Source organism: Coenobita brevimanus, chromosome 113 (assembly GCF_032717465.1).
Source record: "Coenobita brevimanus isolate Jiangsu-jjx chromosome 113, ASM3271746v2, whole genome shotgun sequence".
NCBI lineage: Eukaryota > Metazoa > Arthropoda > Malacostraca > Decapoda > Coenobitidae > Coenobita > Coenobita brevimanus.
Window position 1 is genome coordinate 7844239 of NC_137066.1, and position 21679 is coordinate 7865917.

The following is a 21679-nucleotide window of genomic DNA, read 5'->3' on the forward strand; positions in this document are numbered from 1 at the left end:
GATTGAAAGAGTTAAATGGAATGTGTACAGGCGTTTTGAAATGGATGCATCTTGATATTTGCTTCCTTTTTGTTCCACTTTCTTTAGAACAGACAAGTTATGCAAGTTCTGAGACTTAAGTTCTTTCAAAAAAATCAGTAAAATATCCCTTCCATTTCCCCACATAGTTTGAATCTATTCGAAGTCCCCACCGATGTCTTCAGTTTACCATTTCTATCTCCGGCCTTCCTGCCTGGTGCTCTAATTCCACTCCTCCCTCAGTCTCCCTGTATTTACCATTGATTTCGTTTCTGTGTCACTCCTTCGAACCCTTCCCCAAACCCTTATTATACTCACGCCATCAGACCTCCTCTGTTCGTCCCCCAGCACCTCTTTGTCCCTCATTCAGTTCATTATTCGTCTCTGTTCTACATTTCTCCATTCCTCCTTCCGATTATCTTATTAATCTTTAATTCCTTCCACTTCCCAATGTCACTTCCATTACCTTTCGTCGTGTTCTGTCCCTGTTTTTACCGTTCCATTTAATCTTTCTTCAGACATTCTTCTAGCCAAAGTATACTTCTACTCACCTTCAAGACCCGTGAACGATATTTATGTTTTACTGTAGCTGCTGCCACGCGATTCACTGTAGTTTAGAATAACGCACTTGTGAACGGATTATTTAAATTTATAATTAACCACACCAGTTAGGAAAGTTTCTTTTGGGCTGAATGAAATTGTCTGAAAGTAGCAAGGAAAATAAGTCACCGTCGTAGTGAAAAGAATAATTTCTTTCTGTACAGTTCCCCGCTCCCCCTCCCATTGTCTTTTTGCCCTTCATTCTAGCTTACCACCCAGCAGTTGTTACCAGTTTAATGTAAACCAAAATTTAATTCTACCATATACACAGGGCATGAGGAAATAAGTCGTGTAATTATTAAGACTCTGCGTTACCCCTGTCATGGCACTGCCGTCTTTTTAATCCTAATCAGTATACTACCATGTTATCTTAATTTGACTTGGAAAGAATCTTTAGTTGTGAAGGCATTAGTAAAGGCCTCTTCAGGTCGAAAAGTCTCCTCAGAACTATATAAATTATGGTATGGTATAAAAAAAAAAAAAAAACTTTTTCGAGCTGAGGAGTTTATTAGTCTCCTGCTGCTTGCTTACAAACTCTATGCGATAGACAAACAGATGTCAATACAGTGGAGGAGAATAGTAAAGTGTAATCTATCCGTCCATCATCTAATCCTTTTGTGTCCCATCAGGAGGACCCGGGGGTAGGCTACTCAGTCCTGATCTTTAAGGCGAGAGTGACCAGCCTCACTCTTCCCTGAGTAGCAATTATGTGGCCAGTAAACCCCACCACCCTTTGCATGTAAATTTTTACAGGCCTCATCTGGTTGGAGTGCCTTAATCCACTAAACCCCCACGTGTTATTTCACTGTATGGTTATCACCAAACACCCTGCTTCCTAAGATGATTCAAAGGCCTTCAGTTATCTCTTGGATTCGAACCAGGGCGCGTTAACCCAAATGTCCTCCGACCACAGACCTCCATCAACCATGCCATCCAGGCGTCAAAGGCAGTCCCAGTTTCAAACCGCTTACGTTAGGCTTTCAGTAAACATGAGAAAATCGCCCTTAACAATAACGTCATTATACAAGAACAGTAACATTAAAGCGATGAGAAGCCTAATACTAAGTGGCAAGGTAAAGATGAAGATTTAGCCAGATTACAAAATATAATTTTAGTATAATAATTTCATGATTGTAACAATAAAACTATGAAAAAAGAAACGACTCCACGAGATTACCCATCACTGTGAAACCTAACCAGGTTAAATAGTTAAGACAAAAGCTAAATACAAGCAGAATAATAAGGATAAAAACTATAAAAAAATTATAAGTAGTAAAGCGGTAACAAGAGAATGCAAACTGAAGCCATCAACAGAAATAATCAGTCGTAAAATAAACCCTGAATTAGTTCCTTTTATCCTCCTTTAATAAATACTTACAGTTCTCTGACCAAGGGGGCTCGAAGGCTGACTTGCCGATCTCGTAAGTTCACCTTGTTGTAGTTCAGCCACCTGTTTGGGTTAAGGTGAATCAGGTCAGAGGTGAGTGAGGTGAAGGTGATGAGGTGAGGCAGAGGTGTGTGAGGTGAGGGTGATGGAGGTAAGGTAGAGGTAAGTGAGGTGAGGGTGATGGAGGTGAGGCAGAGGTAAGTGAGGTGAGGGTGATGGAAGTGAGGGTGATGGAGGTGAGGCAGAGGTTAGTGAGGGGAAGGTAATGTGAGGCAGAGGTAAGTGAGGTGAGGGTGATGGAGGTAAGGTAGAGGTGTGGGGTGTAGGTACGGCCGAAACTGTTGTATGTTATAGTAAACTTTCCATAAGCGAGTATAATTAATATGGAGGAAGGTATGGGTCAGGGTAGATCGGTGAGGTGAGTTAAATCAAAGCGAGGTGAGTGAAGGGAAAGGCAAAATATTTCTTCTAAACCCTTCTGTACAAAAAGCCTTTCCTAATTAAAATCGTATGGACTGATAATCTATATATATATAAAAGAGTCAATGTTTGTTTGTTTGTTTGTTTGTCCTTCAATCACGCCCAAACCAAGGGCCAGAGACCCCCAGACCCATATATATTCTGAATCAGGGTGACCCAAGGATGGTTTTAGGGGGTCAAAATTCACATCTGGGTCATTCGAGGCTACCGGTACAGTGTTCGCCTTTTTTTGGCCCGAGCAACGCCGGGTACCCCTGCAGCTCAATTTTTGGCGTGAAGATTCACATGACCTCCTGTTCGGACATATGCTATGTTAGGTTGACCTCCGAGGTCACTTGAGGTCACTGGTCGGAGGTCATTTGAGGTCACCGGAAATACACGCTTCAATGACAGGACCCAACAGCCCAGTTTTTGGCATGGAGACTCACATGACCTCCAGTCTGGACGTAAGCTATGTGAGGTTAACCTCTGAGGCCAAATGAGGTCACCGGTCGGAGGTCATTTGAGATCACTGATAATGGTAAACAAGTGCGCAAGGATACTATGCGTTATTCTGCAAAAGCTGAAATAAAAGTTCCCGGACCTCTTATAATCCCTCTTCACAAGCATAAGATGTACAGTACATGGTCTTTCTGGAGTAGAAAGAAAGATTAAACTAGAACAAATAGGATTAGTGTTCGCCTTTTTGGCCTGGGCAACGCCGGGTACCCTTGCTAGTATTTAATAAAAAGCTGGTCCTTCTACTGAAAGGACTGATATTTTCACAAGGAGTCCAGTGACGTACAGCAACACGGCATTGTAGATTACTTGTTCATTTCTACTTTTAAAATAAAAGCGATTGGTTTTTAATAAAGTACTTCTGATGTGACTGGACATTCCTTTCTTTACCTGCATGGATTTTTCATTTCTGACTTCGGTTAATAAGCTTCCTATTAACTTTGTACTCCCTTGCCTCCTCAACCCACGTTTAAGCGGGAATATCGCTCGGGATGATCATGATGGTTATGATGATGATGATGATGACGGTGATGGTAACGAAGTGTTTTTTTTTTTTTTTTTTTCCCTTGTCTTCATCATGGTATTCAGCCTTGGCCGGGATTCATGAACAAACTTAAGACCAACTCCATGCCGTATTTCGGGATTTATTATTATTATTATTATTATTTTTTCGACATGGAACCTGCCTACCAACACACCCTCGCCTTTTTCCTGTCATGCTTTTTAATGCGAGAGCTTAACGGTACTTATTTCTTCATGTCAAGAACAAACCAGGAAAGTATTCGTATACATTTGTGTTAAACAAAATCACATATAGCGTGGATTCTGAAACACAATAAAATTCTATTGGCAGCCCTGGTTACCTCAGAGTTGCCAGAATTCAGGCGACGAGGTCGATCGCTGTTTTTTTTTTTTTTTTCTTTCTTTTTTTTCAGTTTCGCCTGTATCATGATGCCGCCGCAACCAGTACGATGCCGTTAACCTCGCCTTACCAGACCTTCTCAGAGTCTCAGCACCGCTATAATCCTCAGAGCGTAGATTGATGTTATTCTGACACGTTGCTCATGACGCCTCGGGGGTGAATTGCCCACGTTACGGTATAACTATATCGATTTTGTCCAGTTTCAGTACGCTACATGAAACAGTATCAAACCGCACAACTACGATGCTTCAAGGCAACAATGGTTCAGTAGGTATCTAACACTCCTTGTATATTTTACCATATGTCAAAATAGAGGCTGGGATTGGCATAGATCCTAATCTATGGTATAAATCAATGCAACACCATACACTCTATTAACACTTTGTGATTTAACCTCATCATCATCCTCTAATCCTGTGTTGCCACATGAGGAACGTATTAGCCGGGGGCTTGGCAAGTTGGTCCTGCCATTTAAGAAGAGAATGATCAGCCTCACTCATCCCTGAATGGCATTACGTGGACAATAAACCCCAACCAACCCTTGGATATGAACCTGCACAGACTCAATCCGATTGGAGTGCCTTAATTGCCAACCAAACCACCAGACGTAATAATTTCGTTATATGGTTACCACCCAGCGTAGTAAATGGTTTCCTGGTGTACAGGAAACCATTTGGCTTGTCACTCAGTGTAGAGTCACTCATAGACAAAAGGAGGCTGAAAGAATGAAGGAAAGAAAGACAGAGGGGGAAGGAAGGAAAGAAGGAAGGATGAGAGGAAAGGGCAGTCACCCGAGAGCAGCACTACATCGAGTGAGTGGATGGTAAGCGCCCCTACCTACCACGAATTCACAGGGTGCAGAAGAAGAACGCCTTCACGTGGTGACACCGATATAGCCAGGCAACTCTGCCTTCCGGTAAAACAAACGTCCCTCATTCGTCCTATTTCCCAAAAGAGGGATGGTGGACTGTGTAAAACTGACAACGTTAATTGGATTCATTTTCAGATAAACCCAGAACTACAAATAACCATCTAACATCCACCATTTCTGAGGTACTGCAGTTATATTAGTAGCAAACACGCATGCCATTCATGCTTATCAACCCTACATAACCAGCATAGGCCACATTGTTCATATCCGTAACCATCTACTTCATTATATAATTCCTTGGTCCAGTATAAACAATTGGTAAACACTGGATCTTTTACCACGCTCGGTCTTTCCTTCTGCCTATGAGATTCAGTCTTCAAAATACAATGCTCAATCAAACTGAAAGTAATACTTCTTCATTTGGGCTCTCTTGTGTTCAGTTTATTCTAGAATGCACAAATTTTTGCCTGCCTTTGATTCTATCTTTTATTAATACTGGCAGACGGCATGAGCTGCATAGGTTAGACAAGGTACTCATTTCCAGTTGGGCCTTCGAGCCTGTGATGGGTTATTCATTCACTATTCTGGGATGCAGTGCCACGCATCATCCAATTTACTACAGTCACCTCCCCTATTTGTCACCGTAAGTGCTCGTTTATCAGTCCACAAAGAGTGGATGTGAAGTTGAGTCAAATGGTGCCAACTGCCCGCATCAGGATTCGAACCCTGTGACCGGCAGTTTCGTAGCAGCCAATGCTAACCATGTGGTCAGACTATAATATTATCGTATAAAGAAAATAAAAAAAAAGTCCGCCTCTCCTGGCTGTCTCTTCATGGACTTGGGAAAGCAGTGTGGTGAATCCGCAGCGACTGACAAAGATGACTTTATCTGACCACAGATCAGTGTCATCAATGTCGTTGGTTAACCCGCGGCGTCCCGTCGACGTTCTTTAACGTCCACACGTTTTGTCACTGCCAATCCCTTCGACATACATAAACGCGAAAAAATTGCAAGGTCCCTAATTTGCACAATTTTCAATTTTCGCCAGTCATTTTTGGTACGTGACACCTTCCTCAACAAGATGCCAGGCAGGGACAATGCCTTACCCAGCATGACCTCCTCCCCCCCCTGTATGCCATTGTCTCAGCAATTCACCTGTTATCAGTGACCTGGCCAGTATAGCCATGTCATGCCACGGTACGAAATTCAGGGCCAGAGTAATTCCCCAATCAATGACAATGTGGAGGACAAACTTTACATAGCATTAGAGGAAGAAACAGTTAGGTAATGTGGCAAAAAAAGGTCAGGTATTAGTGAGTGAAACAATGCTTATAATGCCTATATTACTGCTTGAAAACCAATATACTCTTGTACGACATATAAATTCGTACCAAGTAAATAAATAAATACCGTTTATGAGTGGTGTGAAATAGTTATCCTCCCATAGAACTCGTTTTCTTTGGTGCCAGCCTGATAGAAAATGCAGTAAGGTAAGGAGGTACTCCTACCTGTAATGAGTATTTTAAACCTCGGGTGAGCGATTTCTCTATGAATTTTCGATGTTTCTCACCGAAAGCGAAGGTTTGAGCCAAAAAAAAATTTTTCCTAAAATGGTCTCGATTGGGGGGAGTCAGTGGTGGAAAAGTGGTCGGGATGGGGCGGGTTAAAGTTTCACCACACTGGCATTCAGAATCCATGGAGACTGGAGCAGGAAAGACGACACGACTTTTGATGCCGACCGTGCAGTACCAAAAGCAAAACCAAACTGTTTAGGAGGAGATGGTTGACAGCCTAATGAGCTAAGGCAGATACGACCCTTCACCACCACCTCACCCACAGGCATTGAGACTCACCCAAGCGGAGTGATTATCTTGCCGTCACAGGAGAACCCAGTCTGATGCGGTGCCTCTCAGTGTGGTGTTGGATTACAGGAGAGAATGCACCATATCTTATACTGTGGCTGTGTGTCCTTGCCTTTGTTGTGTTCTACCATCATGTCATCGTACCCAATGAAAACCTCGATTAAAAGAAAAGCGACCACATTTGTTTTGAGTCTATGTTCTTGTTTCCCTTTTTTTTTTTTTTTCCCCTCACTGAATTTCAATAATAATTCTGTCTCGTCCCTCTGAATGGATAGCTATATTAAAAAAATAATATGTCCATAATTAAATTATGGCTCTTTGTGTTCTTGTGTTCAAGTGTTTCCAAGGCTGCTGTGTTCTTGCATATTCTGGGCTGGTATTCTTAATCATATTTTTTACTGATTCCCTCTTGTAACTCGGATTTGGTTTTGTAAGAAGGACAAGGAGAGTGTGCAGTCTTCCCTTGCCGTTTGTTCTTTCTGCAAAACTGAATCTTAGTTGTGACCGGAAGATTATCATTACATATTTTGTTTATTAAAGGAAACACAAAACAAAATACATACTTGTATTTCTCCGTTTTTCTTGTATGCAAACACAAACCTATGTTGAGACGTGGAATCGATCGTAGATATGTTCCAGCATTCCAGCACTGTTTCAGTCATGTTCTTGTACTTACTCTGCCGTAGTCCCTCTCAGTGGGGCTGTATTAAACGACAGTGTGTCCACATTTTGTACCTGTGGTGAAGCCGACAGATATAACAGTGATACATCCGGGGGTTCTTTTTTTTTTTTTTCTTTTTTCTTTCCTTCAAGGACAGTTCGCGTACCTGCTCTTGGAGAGCTCTGAGCTACTTTCTCATGAAATACAAAGTTGATCAACTTGAAATTTTGAGTTGATTTAACATGTCAGCTGTTGAGTCAGCTGATTCATCAGCTGACAATTAGGCGATTTTCAAATTCGGCTATAAGGAGGCATTTCAACGACTTTCTTATAAAATAATAGTTGCTCAACTTGAATTTTTGAATTGATTTGACACGTCAGCTGTTGCATCAATTGATGCACAGTTTTGTCGCAGGTTTGTGAACATAGTCTCTTCTTATTTTACTTACTGTAGGTCGTTTGTGATGTGTTCACATATTCCTGAAGCCGTGTGTTCTTGTCCTGTTGTGTTCTCGTACTGAATGGTACAAGAGAATGTGTTCATATACTGAGGACGTTTGTGTTCTTGTCCAGTTTGTGTTTTCATGTTGGTTTGTGTTTTCTTGCTTATTGGTTCTTGTTTGTTCACTCATTGGTTTATGTAAACCTTGTCTTCCCTCTTAAGATGAACCATTCGTTGCAAAATCAACAAGTTTTTGTTTTCAAAGAATGAAGTATCATAAACTTACATGAATCCTATCTTCCCTTGACAGGGAATTATATTTGTTTGCTGAGGACAACCATAAAGGCTTTATATGTCACTGGAAATAGGTATGTCACATCGATTATCACAAAGAGTGAGCCGAATAGGTGGACCACACTGATCAGCCATTCGTGTTTTTGTACTTAAGATGACCGATTATAATTAGCTATTCGAGGTTAACCCCTAGGTTGCGACCTTCGTTTTAAACGGTCCGGCCGACAAGCTACGACATTCATTGTAAAATCCATAAAAAAAAGTGCGCCTTGAATTATGGCACGAAGATATCATGTATTCATCCATGCCTACTTAGCGTTGCTAATTAATCATTTTTGCTTCCTGCTGAGCACGTGGTTCACACAATGAAGCCCATTCTGCATTCAGAAATCAGGGAATCATCACCTAGTGCTTCACGTTCCCCTGAACCCTCTACATCACATGCTGTTGGCAAGCAGGGAAAAGCTACAGTGAAAAAAGGTGAACAAAAACGTAAATCGTAAATATACACCTGCAGCTGAGTGTGACGGTGATTCTGAAGTCGGAGTTATAAGAGAAAAAAAGAAAAATGTTGCCAAAGTTTAGCATTATTTACTATTACTGAATAAGTTTTCGCCATTCAGTATAACACCCTGTGAGTAAAATAATCATTGAAGTACTAAAGGACACACACACCATAGTGCAAATGAAACTGGTGAAGCGGGGTGGTGGAGCGGCGCCACAATGGTGGAGATGCTGGTGATGCGAGAAGCTGCTCACAGCTTCACCAACATGCAAAATAACGTTGATTCCACTCAGCTCTACGGCAACATACGAGATTCTAGACTTTCAATGAAATGCTCATAGGTAAGAAGGAAGACTGAGCTTTCTTGTGCATGTTTTATTTTTTCTTTATCTTGTGTATTAGAATGAAAATACTTGAGTTGAAAATGGGTAATTTTGAGCTGGATTGCCGCACCAGGGGCTTGACTCTCGGTATCCTTGACGCAGCCAAGGCGTTAAGATAATAATTATTATTTGTTGTTAGGAAAATCTCGCACTTTACTTTTCAGTGGATAAGGCCTCATTCCATGCATTAATTCCAAATATCCTCATTATTTATTAAGTTGATCGCAGTTAGGATTATCAAAAGTTTAAAGGATCTTGGAGTAATCATGCAATTCAGTTACCAAAAGATGATGTTTCCAAAGTCGCTGAAAATAAAAATTTCGAGCAATTTATAACTATGGATGAGTAAAACAGACGGTCACCATAATACACTTTCTTTTGTTAGGAGAGTCAGTCATTCGTAGTTAGAATAATATAATAATAAAGCATTCCATTTTTACCTAATGAAGATTCGAAAGTGACTGAAAAAAATAACTGTTTTGCCAATTACAAACGAGGGAAACAGGTGAGCACAAAAGACCAACACTCCGACAAAACCGACAACACTTTGCTTCGCCGGACAGAAATAAGGAGCAACTCAACAGGTCCATTTTCTTCATGGATTAATTTACGGTCAGTTCTCTCTCGTCACTGAGGAGGAAAAAGTAAAGAATCTCCCCAGGGTCCTGAATCGCAAATTAGCGGTCAGTTCCCCTGCCGTAACTACGATTTGGTTTGCAGGATGGACAAGGAAACCATGAAACTTGAAGCTGATACACAAACACGCTTGACATCTGTTTCCTGTCGTGATTTTAATTTGGTTTTGCAGGAAAGATAATGAAAGGAGAGTATATGTTCCCAAGGCCCACGATTTACAAAGCTGCATTCAGGTCTATTTGGTAATTGTAAAATATAAGTAATAAGAGAGAAACTGAGATCCTTCCCAGGTCTGTTGCTTTGCCTTAAAAAAAAAAAAAAAAAAAAAAAAAAAACATGGTGGATATGCTCTGTTCACTTTAGTTTGGCCAAAAATTGCCTTCTCACCATATTGAGTGCAGAGCTATAACAAGAGATTCACACTTGAACATGAGGCTAGTCACGAAGCAGTGCTATGACAAGGATGTTGTGCTGTAGCACTGTCTTTTTCTGCCACCGACCTACATGAAATAAGCTGGAAAAGGATGAAAATTTTAGCCAAGTTAAAGTGAATGATCCACTGCTATATGTGTGTGTGTGTGTGTGTGTGTGTGTGTGTGTATCTACAGTATATAGTGTACATGTTTATCTGTTTCTACGTGTGTATATTTGTCTAACTTTGTGTATGTCTCTGGTGTGCCTGTGAACTTATCTGCGTGTTTGCTCATGGATCTATCTGTTTCTGTTCTCAGTCTATCTGCGTGTCTGCCTAAGAATATATGTGTCTGTCAGTCTATCTGCGTGTCTGCCTAAGAATATATGTGTCTGTCAGTCTATCTGCGTGTCTGCCTAAGAATATATGTGTCTGTCAGTCTATCTGCGTGTCTGCCAAAGAATATATGTGTCTGTCAGTCTATCTGCGTGTCTGCCTAAGAATATATGTCTGTCAGTCTATCTGCGTGTCTGCCAAAGAATATATGTGTCTGTCAGTCTATCTGCGTGTCTGCCAAAGAATATATGTGTCTGTCAGTCTATCTGCGTGTCTGCCTAAGAATATATGTGTCTGTCAGTCTATCTGCGTGTCTGCCTAAGAATATATGTGTCTGTCAGTCTATCTGTGTGTCTGCCTAAGAATATATGTGTCAGTCAGTCTATCTGTGTGTCTGCCTGTGAATATGTGTGCCTGTCAGTCTGTCTGTGTGTCTGCCTAAGAATATATGTGTCAGTCAGTCTATCTGTGTGTTTGCCTGTGAATATGTGTGCCTGTCAGTCTGTGTGTGTCTGCTAGGGCATATATGTGTCTCTCAGTTAATGTGTGTGTCTGCCTGAGAATGAGCGTCTACCTGAAATTCTGTGTATCGATCCGTGAATGTATCTGTGTCTACCTGTGAATCTGCTTGTGTCTCTACCCATGATTCCAACCGTGCGTTAAACCATAGCTACCTGTCAGTTTGTCTGCGTATTTACCTGCGAATCTAGATGTGTCTGTCCGTGAATCTTCTTTTTTTATTTTTTAGGCTTATCGACCATTCGGGCCGAAGCCCCTGGTCATTAAGGCCACATACAGTATCTATCTATATATCTATCTAATCGATATATATATATATATATATATATATATATATATATATATATATATATATATATATATATATAATATTATATACATCCATGCATATAAACATGCACACTTTCATGCACACGTGTGTATATATATATATATATATATATATATATATATATATATATATATATATATATATATATATATATATATATTATTATTTGTATTTTTTTATTATTTTTTTAATTTTTTATATTTTTTTGACCTTACATTATTTATAAACAAAAATACTTAATCTAAAGACCCTAAAACTAATCACCTAACAGACAAATCGCTGACCTACACTAAAACCTAAGAGACAAATATCTAGACCTACACTAATGGTAGAAAAGCCTCGACCAAGAGAACATCATCAACTGCAGATATGTAATGCCTTTCTACATTACATACCTGCACTCATCACCTGATAACTGTCAGTCGAGGCACAGCCTAATATAGGGGACATCAATATATGAAAGAGAACCAGACTAGTCAGGAACAGTTCCATATATGTCAGCACAACTTAAACAAGATGGTATAATGTATTTATATAATATGTACAAAAAGTGAAGTACCTCGCCCAACAGACCACCATCGACTGCAAGTGCCCAATGCCTTTCTATATTGCACACTTGCACTCATCAGCTGGTGACTGTCAGTCGAGGAACGGGGCTTAATGTAGGGGACATCAATAATAGAAATAGATCAGTGGGAGGAGGAACTATTTCAAATATGTCAACTGTCAACCCTAATCAATAGTACAATATATACATTTTTACAGTTGATAAAAACCATAACCATACCTTTAAAAAGTCATCACTCTGATCAGTCCGGTCTCTCTCAAGAAAGTCATCAATTTATCAGTCATAACAATGTCCCCATCACCCAGGATGGTGGAAAGGGTGAAGGAGACGTCTGCTGACCCGCAGTAATTTATAAGTGAAGCGCGTTCACGAATAAATCACCGACAGTGCAGAATGATATGACTGATAGATAACACCGCATCACAGATGTCACAGTGCGGTGGGAATCGTCTTTCCATATGAGGTTTCATGTGCGTTAGGATGGTGGCATTAAGCCACAAACGAGCCAACACTTTTTCTTCAAGGCGACTGGGACGGTTGGCAGTGTCCCAGTCGCCCAGGTACGGCTTACATGTTGGAATATTTAGCCTGGCCCACTGACCTTGCCACAGACGATTTACTTATTTCTTTCCGAGAGAGGGACTCGACCGTAGATCACGAGGAACGTCCCAAGTCTCCTGAAGCTCTACAGCCGACTTTGCAAGTAAGTCAGCCTGCTCATTGCCATAGATACGACAATGACCAGGCACCCAGATCAGTGTTAATGACTTGTTGCATGAATGCAGTTTATTAACACTGCAGCCCTGGATCTCATTAGAATCCGTAGTGCAAGAAGCAATCACCTGAAGGGCTGATTTCGAGTCTGAAAATATGACAAATGAGTTATGCCTAGAATTGAAAGCATAGTCTATGGCACTGTCAACTGCTGAAAGTTCGGAGGTAAACACAGATGCATGAGTCGGCAACTGATGCCTGAGGGCACATTCGGTCGACCATACACTTGCACCCACACATTCACTTGACTTGGAGCCGTCGGAACCGTCAGTGTGCAATTGGTGGGACCCCAAGAGACGAACGATGATGTTACGAAACAAGTGGTGGACCTTCGCTCTGGCGCCTTGGTCTTTGGTGCTGGGAGCCATGAAACATCTACGGTAAAGCCAGGTGGCTCCCAAGGCGCTATATTTTTTGACACCATTTTGTCACAGTTACTGGGGTACACATCAAACTCCTGAGTCAGTAAGTGGAGGCGAACGACAAGTGGCCGATGCACTCCCCGCATAAGATGGTAGTATTGGTGCATGGGGGTACAGGCCACGTTGCTGATATTAATTTTCCTTGATGTTCGTAGGCCATATGATAAGGCCAGGTGATCACGGCAAATACGGATGGGAGGCACATTTGCCTCCACTTCTATGCGAGCTACACGGGTACACCACGGGATGGCTCCAAAACACATTCGCAAACATTTATTCTGCAACACATCCAGTCTTCTCAACGTGGCATTGGATGCCGAGCCATACACCTGAGCACCATAGTCTAGCTTCGATCGAATAAGGGACTTATGCACCATTAACCCCTTAACCGCAGGGCGTCACTTTCGTGACACTTGGGAGCAAGGGATCATACCGCGGGGCGTCATTTTTGTGATTCTGTGTTATTTTGAATTCGCCTGGGCTTTCAAGTGGTGGCTTGTATCATCTATCAGTACTGCCAATGTCCAACACTAGTCAGCACTCCTAATCTTATCTGTACTCCCATCCATTGTTGACAATTTAGCCATTTCTCCCTGTTCTTGACTCCCCTCCCTACCTCCCCTCCATTACCCTCTCCTCTCACCTGCCCGGCTGTGCTATGCTAAGTAAATCTTCCCTGGAATTTTCCGCTGATTTCATCCATTGAAATAAGCCCTATGCCCTATTCTTATACCGAATAATATATACAAAAAAGAAATAAGGTAAGTGAGAGTGCCATACACATGGAATTGGCTAATTATCACCTGACAACACCTCACGTGCACTTGTTTGCTAATTTTAACTGTTTATTTCCCTTTGAAATATGCCGTATAATCTATTCTCGTAATAAAAATGTATATAAGAAAGGAAGGGAGAAGCCTAGGTGATATTTACATTCACCTGGAACTACCTAATTTATTATGTATTGTCTAGATTTCCTGCCAATCATTTCATAGCATATATATCAGCTGCTGTCACCAGGCTGACATTGGCAGCATTGCACTCCCTCTAGGTAGGCCACCACACTGTATTCTATGCTAAGTAACTCTTCTCTGGAATTTTCCACTGATTTCATCCATTGAAATAAGCCCTATGCCCTATTCTTATACCCAATAATATATACAAAAATGAAATAAGGTAAGTGATAGTGCCATCCACCTGGAATTGGCTAATTATCACCTGACAACACCTCACGTGCACTCGTTCGCTAATTTTCGGTGTTTATTTCTCCTTGAAATATGCCGTATAATCTATTCTCGTAATAAAAATATATATATATAAGGAGGGAAGGGAGAAGCCTAAGTGATATTTACATTCACCTGGAACTACCTAATTTATTATGTATTGTCTAGATCTCCTGCCAATCATTTCATAGCGTATATATTAACAGCTGTCACCAGGCTGACATTGGCAGCATTGCACTCCCCCTAGGCAGGCCACCACACTGTATTCAGTTTACTGTCATCTCTCAAGGTGAAAGCACGTCGGATTCGCGCCTGTCAAATTCCGCCACTTTTTAGCCCCATGCAAAGGGCCCTGTGACCTCTACCCCCTACTAAACCGTGTGTGGAAAGAGGTAAAGGGCTAAGTGACTGCTGTAGAACGTGAACTGGCTAATTTGTCAATGAAAATGATAGAGAGTGACTACGATCTTTCTGGTGAGTGAAACAGTGCAAGTGGAAATGTGTAAATAATGTGTAAACAGCAAGTGAAAGCAATGAATGTAAATATAAGTGAACAGTGGAAAATAGTTATATAAGTTACTGCAAGTGACAGTGCCTAACACAGTGTAAATAAAATTGAAATGTAAATAATGTAAATAAAATAGAGAATGTAAATAGAAATGTATATGAGTAGTAATATAAGAATACGAGTATATATACTAGGAGTAATGAAAGTGAAAGTTTCACGCTAGCATGTATGAATACTATGAGTTATGAAAGTGAAGGAGAAAGTGACAGATTCACTCTCAGCACTAGTATACAGGACGAGAAAGTGAATGCTACGTATTTTACTGAAAGAGAAATTGAATGCCTACAGTGACAATAAACTACTATTACTGAAGGAAACTTATGGATAAAGACTGTAGATATATAAGTGTTATATAGTAACAGATATATAAAGTGTGAGTGTTTTTATGAATAATAAATGACAGAACACCAGCGGCGAACGATTGCAAGTGGGAAGGTCATACGCGCTCGTAATTTTCATTGCTTTCACAGTGTTTGTTTTTTTTAGTATGGATTCCAAACTATTTGAGAATTATAGAATAGTGTTTCTAGTGATAATATCAGGCTGTGGTAATCATATTATGGGTTGTCGGGACGTGTAAAGTGGAGACTTCGTTACCCAACTTCAGAGGTCTCCACAAGTCCTACGGTACTCGACGAAGGCTCAACAAACATCCAAGGAGAAAGCTGAAGGTATTTGCCATAAGCATATATAATTTTGATATTCTAGGACTAATAACTGATTTTTGGCAAATATTTTTAGGGAGTCTGTTGGAGCGCGAATATGCCCGCGGGACACGCAAGTCAAGGCAAAACAAGCCCGCGGTTTAGGGGTTGATAAAGATTTTCTGTCGGCACCCCATTTAGTACCTGCTAGGTACTTGAAGACATTTAACAGTTTATCACAACGAGCAAGCTAATTATTTACATGAATTTTGAAGTTCAAACGATGATCAAAATGTATTCCCAAAAACATTACAGAATTTTGAAAAGGTACCATCTGATTATCCAAAGTCAAGCACAAATTAGGTACGTTACAATTAGTGAAAACTACAGTGGTACACTAAGGGACAGAAAACTTAAATCCCCACTGCAAGAACCAGTGGTGGATGGAATCAAGGGCTGCTTGAATTCGCCCAGCCGAATATTGTGCATTACGGGAAGACTGCCATATTGCACAATTGTCAGCAAAGAGTGAGTATTTAAAATTCCTTGGGATGGGAGCTGATGACAGAATATCATTGATCATAATACTAAATAAAGTGTGACTAGGCACACTTCCCTGTGGCACCTCGTTTTCCTGGATAAATATATCTGATGTTACGTTACGGGGCAATTTGACAGAGAAAGTTCTGTCCCTTAAGAAATTTGAAATAAAAACAGGCAAATTTCCTCTTAAACCATAAACATAGAGCTTCATTAGTTTACCGTGTCGCCATGCAATGTCATAGGCTTTATGGATGTCCAAGAACACCCCTATCATGAAGTCTTTATTGGCAAATGCCTCTGCAATACAATGCTCCAAATTCATTAAATGACCTAGTAAACTTCTGTATTTACGGAAGCCAAGTTGTTGATCATTTAACAAATTCTTTGACTCTATAACAAAAAGCCTATTGTTTACCATTCGTTCCTTGACCTTACATAGACAAGAAGTTAACACAATAGGACGAAATGAAGTGAGATTCATAAGACGACCAGCCTCTTTGGGTATCGGTATGACATGCACAAAGTGCCATGAGTTTGGGAACGTTCGAGATGCCCAAATCTCATTGTACAATGCTAACATCTTAATCAGACTGTCCTGATTAAGATGCTGGATCATACTGTACGTGATGGTGTCTGGTCCAGGGCTGGTGTCTTTACAGGATTTAAGGGCAAGGAGCAGTTCATCTAATGTAAACTCTTGGTTGTACTGGGAGTCTACGTCTTCTGTGGCAAAGTCTATTATCTGTAGCTCAGCTGTGCATTTATGATGATGGAAATGCGGATCATAATTGGCTGAGCTACTTACATGAGAAAAACTCCTGGCGAGGATGTTAGCAACGTCCATGGGATCATCATAGATGGTGTTGTTCACCTGCAGGGTGGTCACAGGGATGTTTGGGCGTTTATTATTTAATATTTTAATACCGGACCAGACTTTAGTGAGTGGAGTTGTTCGATTCACCGTGGACACAAAGGACCGCCAGGAGTCACGTATCGCCCTAATTATTATTCTCCTTGCCTCAGACCGTGCCTGTTTGTATGCAATAAAATTTTCCTCAGTGGGCTGAGTATCAACAATCCTGTATCTCCTATTGCGTTTCCTTAATGCTTGTCGGCAATCCGGCATCCACCAGTGTGCTCTATGCCAGTGCTACTCAAAGTGTGGTACGCGTACCGGTGACGGTACGCGAGCCATCGTCTGCCGGTACGCGGAGATTTGTATTATTATGGCTACATTGTTCATTTACTCACTCATGTTAAAAGTTATTGCTATTCAACTAACGAATGCGATATAATGAACAGCAAAACAGTGAACTGAATACGCATGAGACCCCCCCAAAAAAAAAAATAATAATAATAATAATAATTGGAATGAGAATACAGTATGGTAGTTAATTAATTTTGGAAACATTAAACGTATGCACATTGAAAAAAAAAAAAAAAAAAACTGCCGGTCCGCCACATAAGATAGTTTGAGAAGCACTGCTCTATGGTCTCCTCAGATGTATCAAAATTGGCGATCCTTGAGAATAATTCCCAGTCCGCTTTCTTATAGTTAAATTTTGGAGGTGAAGGGTCCGAAACAATGTCACATGTATAAGAAAGGCAGATGGGTAAATGATCACTTCCCAAGGAATCGTCATAAGGGTCCCATGAGAAATCTTGATGTATACCAGGGGAGGCCAGAGGTAAGTCAATGACCGAAAAGTTACCAGTACGATCATCTACATGAGGCGCTCTACCATCGTTCAGAAGGCAGAGGTTGGACTGTAGTATTAGGTTGGCTACTTGCTCCCCACGACCATCGATCTTCAAGCTACCCCACTGATAGTGATGGGTATTAAAATCGCCCAACACTAACTTATTTCCTGGCAGATGTTCAAATAGTGAATTCAAAGCATCACTATCAATGGGGCCAGGTGGAGGATAGTACAGAGAGCAAATAGACAGTCACGTGTTATTAATTTTACTCTGCACGTGACAGCTTCCAGAGTAGAATTTAGAATCACTTCCGTTTGTGGGTGTGATTTGTGTGTGTATATGGCAACTCCGTGACATTTATATCTTCTATATGAGTGGTAGTGTTTGAACTGTGGAGGATTAGGTTGATCCACCAAGTGCATCTCCTGTAAACAAATAACATCTGACCTGTGTATAGAAAGCATGATTGCTATATTGTGTAACTTATTCCCAAGAGTCCTACAACTCCACTGTAACACAGTGAATGCGACAGTTTACGACTTTCGAGGGTGGCCAATGTGCTTAGTTTTTTTTATGCCCCCCGTAACCAGGCGAGTGGCTACCAGGGGACCTTTCCCGGTGCTTGCTAATGGAAACCTCCATATTTTCATCAATAACTAGGCTCCCAGAGTCCCCCGAGGAAGAGCTAAGCTTTGTCTCCCTCGCTGGACCAGGAGCGGGAAGGACGTGGGGACGTGCCGGCTTGCTGAGGGTGGTCAAATTAATTTTATCAGACTTGTCTAACTTCGGTTTTTGCCACACAGAATGCGAAGGAGCAGCAGCAGCCTGAGAGTAGGAAGTAGCAATGGGAATGTCTGTAAGAGAGTTGGAGCGTACAGGAGGGTGAGACTGAGATGTAGGGCGTGGGGCATGAGGAGTGAATGTAAGGTCAGTCTGCGTCTCCACGGTACACATCACGGGACAGGACACAACCGCCGATGCATAGGAGACATTTGGTTTAGGAGTTGCATGCAGTTCCTTCACTTTCTTCCTAAAACTGAAAAAGGATATGCCTTCCATTGCCTTCACTGTGCAGACCTCTTTCTCCTCCTTCCACTTGGGACAAACCCTAGAGGAAGTGGAGTGAGCACTCTGGCAGTGAAAGCAACATTCAGTCTCTGATGTACAGTAGTCTAACGTGGTGTGTGGCACTTGCCACACACCACATTAGAAGAGCGACAAGTCTTTTTGTGGTTTCCATAGATCTGACATTTTGCACAACGAAGGGCATTTGGGATGTATGGTCTGACACTAACAATATCGTATCCAACTTTCACATTAGCTGGAAGAGATACTTTTCTAAAAGTCAAGATAACAGTTGCAGTCTTCGTCCTCCTGCCTTCCAAAAATCTAGCAATAAATCTTGCGTCTATTACATCATGCTGAGCAAGTTCCTGTACGATTTCTTCCTCCTCCATAAGCACGAGATAACTGCAGGTGATAACACCCTTGCAGGAATTCATGGAGTGCAGGATCGTGGTCTGAACATCAAAACAATGGAACTTGCTCAGTTTCAGCAAATCCTTTACCTGGGCAGAATTTATAGTCTTTACCAGATCTCCACTTGCAAGTTTTTTAACTTTTTTCACCTCACCTGCACACCCATCATTCACCTTCTTGATGATGAAGGGATTGAGGCGGGACAGGGGAGTAGAACCAGGCGCATGGATCAAGACAAACGATGCATTTTTTACATTGATATCAAGAGATCGTGTTTGGGGCCGTTCAGTCGAGGGACAGTCCGTCCGTTGAACAGTCGGGGGTCGGCCAAGACTACTTCCTCCCCTGAAGGGGGAGGGAGGCAGTAGGGGCGTCCGCCATAGTAACCACTTCCCCCTCCCAGGGGGAAGTAGGAAGGAGAAAAACGAGCAAGGGACAAAGTACCCAGGGAAGACACACCTAGTCTGAGATTACCCTCTCAAACCAATCTCGGGAGGACGTGCCTGTGTATAATTCACACCCCAGAGCTATCAGTGCGGGGTACGCTCCAGAGGCGAGTAAGCAAAGGCAATCTCAGTATGTAGATATAGACACCTACTGTATCTCTACTGGGGCTGGGAGGAAGATTAGAACTAGCTAACCTAACTTTATTGTCGCTGTCAGAAAAAAAGAAAAAAACTATTGCCACTGAGGCAGCCCTAGAATCTGGAGGAGAGTTCAGCACACGTCCGCTCTCTCCGCCACCATCCATCAAAGTCCCCAATCTTCTACCCATAAATCTTTCTGTGTATCTACCTGTGAATCTGTGTACTGTTACGGAACAGAGAAAGATATTGTACACATTAAGTGAGAATACTAAGAGTCACTACTGTCCCGTAAAGTTCCAGGTTCAAAACAAAAGAGTTAGGTAAAATTACAAGTTAAAGTTTAATGCTTAAACTAACAACAAACATTCAGGACTCATAAGGATAATGTAATGGCAAATAAACAGGTTAAATATATGGTTAACTGCAATAGCCTCTATTAACACGAAATTAGCAAGAGTAAATTTATCTAAGTCAGCCCTGATAAAATGAGATACCAGATAATACTCAGTGAATGCCAGATAAATAATTACAGATACAAACTATTATAAAAAATGACTGACATAAAGAACCCTACATGAATTACAAAAACTTCACTAGGCCTACAAATTAAACTTATGCCATACAGTACAAGAAAAAAATACAACAGTTATACTCAAATTACACACAGCTGCTAGATGTTTGGAGATTTCTTGAGCACTCACAATAATAATATCTGTAAAGGGGAGGACAGAGATGTGAACAAAATGAGGAGCAGATCTAAGTGGCAATGATGCAGAGACTGAGCTCATTATATAGGAGCCAGCAGAGCTTGATACAACTTGTTAGAGGGACGCACAAATGAAGCCACGGGGACAAAGAGATGAAAATCCCGCAAAGTATAACAGAGAGAACGACTTACTCTACTATAACGGTAGAAGGGGGGGACTGAGGCAGAACACGCTCGTGATCAAACATGCAGCATACTGTGCGTTAAAATTACACAAAGGATGATGAAATCATAGGCTATGTAACACCTCCCCACAAAGAAAAAAGAAATTTACAAAGGAAATTTCTTATTATTCTAAAACAATCTGTATATGGCATTACAGACCATGCAAAGGTCTTTCCTAATGTTACAAAAAATGAGATCTCCCTAGCACGTTCAGTCATAGGTACTTGCCAGTATCCCTTTAACAAATCAAACTTACTTATGTACCTAGCCTTTCCGATCTTGTCTATGCAATCTTCCACACGAGGGAGAGGGTAAGTGTCTGTTTTGGTTATCTGATTAACACGTCTGTAGTCGATGCAAAGCCGCTGTGACCCACCTGGCTCAGGGACTAGAGTGACAGGAGAACTCCACTCGCTCTGACAGGGCTCAATCATCTTGTGGTCCAACAGGTAGCCAAGCTCCTTCTGGATGAGAGGAACTTTCACTGGGTTCACACGGTAAGGAGGCAATTTAATTGGCTTTGTGTCTCCAACATCGACATCATGCATCAACACAGTGGTTCTTCCTGGAGTAGCACGGAACACTTGCGGGTACTCCTGCAGTAATGCCGAAAACTCCTGCCTTTCCTTGGGTGGTAGATGAGAAAGCTTAGTCTGGAGATCATTCATGATATCAGGATTCTTCCCCAAACTATCACTCAGGCTCATACTGCATGGGAGAGCTTCACTTGCAGACTCGGGTGGAACAGCTACAGTGCAGACTGGATTATTTTCGTCCCGCCTGTGATATAACTTTAGCATGTTGATGTGACATAGTTGCTTGCTCTTTCTACGATCTGGTGTGGCGATGACATAGTTGACATCACTGAGTTTCTTCTCCACGAAATAAGGACCACTAAACTTGGCTTGAAGAGGTTGCCCATGAACTGGTAACAGAATCAAAACCTGATCTCCTGGCTGAAAATGGCGTAACCTGGACTTCTTATCATACCAAGTCTTCATCTTCTCCTGAGCAGCTCCTAAATTCTCTCTCGCTAGCTGTAAAGCAGTGGACAGCCGTTCTTTGAACTTCATCACATACT

At 41.4% G+C, this 21679-nt stretch overlaps 1 pseudogene; it reads right to left on the bottom strand.

Moving 5' to 3' along the window:
* LOC145418325 (relaxin receptor 2-like) overlaps positions 1-21679 on the bottom strand; it is a 305418-nt pseudogene that overhangs the window by 101112 nt on the left and 182627 nt on the right.